This window comes from Melanostigma gelatinosum (genome assembly GCF_949748355.1).
Source record: "Melanostigma gelatinosum genome assembly, chromosome: 14".
NCBI classification, from domain to species: domain Eukaryota; kingdom Metazoa; phylum Chordata; class Actinopteri; order Perciformes; family Zoarcidae; genus Melanostigma; species Melanostigma gelatinosum.
This window is the reverse complement of record NC_136647.1, coordinates 16,142,248-16,145,597: the sequence shown is the minus strand read 5'-3', so window position 1 is coordinate 16,145,597 and position 3,350 is coordinate 16,142,248. Positions and strand designations below refer to the sequence as shown.

General features: G+C 37.3%; 1 protein-coding gene across 1 annotated transcript in view; it reads right to left on the bottom strand.

The window, feature by feature from the left end:
* The window catches only part of LOC306787610 (uncharacterized protein), a 2,113-nt gene extending 1,533 nt beyond the window's left edge, over positions 1 to 580 (bottom strand). Inside the window, exon 1 of the mRNA XM_079282800.1 lies at positions 506 to 580. The gene's annotated coding sequence lies outside the window, so the exon portion shown is untranslated. The remainder of the gene's footprint in view (positions 1 to 505) is intronic.
* Between the last annotated feature and the right edge of the window lie 2,770 nt (positions 581 to 3,350).

The window sequence follows — 3,350 nt, the reverse complement described above, 5'->3', positions numbered from 1 at the left end:
GATTATTTCCTTTTATACAATCATATTCAGTATGAAAATAACTTAGTAACAATTTAGAAATGAATCCATCACAGTGACCATTTAGAAGCCGTGGATTTTTTCGATTCCGGCCCGACAGACCCGTGTGCTGAAAGTCCGACTCGCCACTGAACTGCATTGCGTCCCAAGCGTTGCTTTCTTTGGAAAATCAAGTCCAATCAAATGGAACATTATACTGGCTAACGGACGACACAAAGGACAGAAAATAACACTGAGCTGAGCATTGGCTCCATGGATCTCAATATTTCATTGCTGAATATGCTTATATCAGGACCAGCGGCTGCCCTTTAAAAAGACCTAAAGCAGGGTTTAGGAAATATTCAGCCGCAATGTACTGTAATGTACATATATGTCATTATAAACACTGGAATAAACCTTTAGCATTGATGTAGCTTTGTTTAAAAATGAAGCTGATAGTGTTTACAGGTTTTCAAAGTAAAAGTGTGTATTCATTTATATCACTTACATTGTTGGAGATCTTGATTGAGTTCCAAGAAGAATAAGGTTTCGTATCAATAAATATGGACACAATATGCTGCGAGTAGAAGAAGTGAGATGAACGAACGACTGGGTGATGTCGAATGACGCTAATCTCAATCAGTGGTACACTCATTCGGCTGTCTTGTTCTTACTTCTCCATTTGCGCTATAATAAGAAAAGGAAGTGGTTTTGGTGTTCAGTTCGGTGCTGTAGCTGGTCACGCAGACATCTGTCGGGTAGCTGACTATTTAAGGTGGCGTGCTAAACGCTCGCTGAGCAGCCCACCTACAGTAAAGCAAAAAACGTTCTCACTCATTGACCATGACCTAGTTCATTCCATTTACAAATTCCATCGACTACATTCAACACCACAATAAACCCCACAATCTGCATGACACCAAAGGTAGAAATTGCATGACTTTAACACAAGCGGTAAAGCTCTTTATTCATGGAAATGTCTTCCAGGCCTGCGGTAGGTCTCTCTTTTTAGAAGCTGACATGCTGACGGGCCATGTCGTCTCTTGCATCGTTTATAATAACTTGTTCTTCTTATTGGTGCTAACAGAAGATTTTAGGTATACGCGTGCGAACGTCTGTCTTCTTCACTGTCATCTACTTATTTTCTTCTCAACCTCAATCGCTCACAGATGACGTTAATTGTAGTCCATGTTCGTCATCATCATTTAAGGCCTTGTACCAATTATACAAGGCCTTTTGACACTTCAGTCATTTGATACCACATGGAGTGGAAAATGTTGAAGCACACCGCACGCACATTGAGGTCAGACGCAGATATGTTAGAAGAGCCATGTGAAACATCTGTTCACTGTGCAAATAAAAATCTCTCTCTCGATATATACTGTATATATATATATATATATACATAAATGAATCAGCATTTATTGCAAATTTTTTATTAAGTTCCCCTTTTTGTTTCCTCTGTGTATTTGTGGTAATGTGTGCAGCTGCACTTACACATTTAGAGAGAAACGCTTGATTTGGCAAGTTGCCTCATCCCTGCAGGTGACACTAGTGACATGCAAGACAAGAGCTCCCGAAGTGATTTCATCCATCAACCCACTACATGCTCCAACAGCATCTGTTTTGCAGGTATTAAGCTTCAGACCCCTAAGTGTCACACATCAGTTTCGACAATCTTATCAACATGAACATCAAATGGAACTGAAATGAATTTGATAACAACAATGTATGATGATGGAATAATAATGTCGGCATCTTGTTATTCAGACAGAAGATCTGAGGCCGTTTTACAAGTGTACAAGCCTGTCTTAAGTAGCGCTATAAATGACTGTACTAGTCCATTGTTTCAAACATAGTACTTCATACAGTAACCTGTACTAGTAGTAGTCCACTATTTCAAACATAGTACTTCATACAGTAACCTGTACTAGCAGTAGTCCATTGTTTCAAACATAGTACTTCATACAGTAACCTGTACTAGTAGTAGTCCATTATTTCAAACATAGTACTTCATACAGTAACCTGTACTAGTAGTGGTCCACTATTTCAAACATAGTACTTCATACAGTAACCTGTACTAGTAGTGGTCCACTATTTCAAACATAGTACTTCATACAGTAACCTGTACTAGTAGTAGTCCACTATTTCAAACATAGTACTTCATACAGTAACCTGTACTAGCAGTAGTCCATTGTTTCAAACATAGTACTTCATACAGTAACCTGTACTAGTAGTAGTCCATTATTTCAAACATAGTACTTCATACAGTAACCTGTACTAGTAGTGGTCCACTATTTCAAACATAGTACTTCATACAGTAACCTGTACTAGTAGTGGTCCACTATTTCAAACATAGTACTTCATACAGTAACCTGTACTAGTAGTAGTCCATTATTTCAAACATAGTACTTCATACAGTAACCTGTACTAGCAGTAGTCCACTATTTCAAACATAGTACTTCATACAGTAACCTGTACTAGTAGTAGTCCATTATTTCAAACATAGTACTTCATACAGTAACCTGTACTAGCAGTAGTCCACTATTTCAAACATAGTACTTCATACAGTAACCTGTACTGGCAGTAGTCCACTATTTCAAACATAGTACTTCATACAGTAACCTGTACTAGCAGTAGTCCATTATTTCAAACATAGTACTTCATACAGTAACCTGTACTAGTAGTAGTCATTATTTCAAACATAGTACTTCATACAGTAACCTGTACTAGTAGTAGTCATTATTTCAAACATAGTACTTCATACAGTAACCTGTACTAGCAGTAGTCCATTATTTCAAACATAGTACTTCATACAGTAACCTGTACTAGTAGTGGTCCACTATTTCAAACATAGTACTTCATACAGTAACCTGTACTAGTAGTGGTCCACTATTTCAAACATAGTACTTCATACAGTAACCTGTACTAGTAGTAGTCCACTATTTCAAACATAGTACTTCATACAGTAACCTGTACTAGCAGTAGTCCATTGTTTCAAACATAGTACTTCATACAGTAACCTGTACTAGTAGTAGTCCATTATTTCAAACATAGTACTTCATACAGTAACCTGTACTAGTAGTGGTCCACTATTTCAAACATAGTACTTCATACAGTAACCTGTACTAGTAGTGGTCCACTATTTCAAACATAGTACTTCATACAGTAACCTGTACTAGCAGTAGTCCATTATTTCAAACATAGTACTTCATACAGTAACCTGTACTAGCAGTAGTCCACTATTTCAAACATAGTACTTCATACAGTAACCTGTACTAGTAGTAGTCCATTATTTCAAACATAGTACTTCATACAGTAACCTGTACTAGCAGTAGTCCACTATTTCAAAC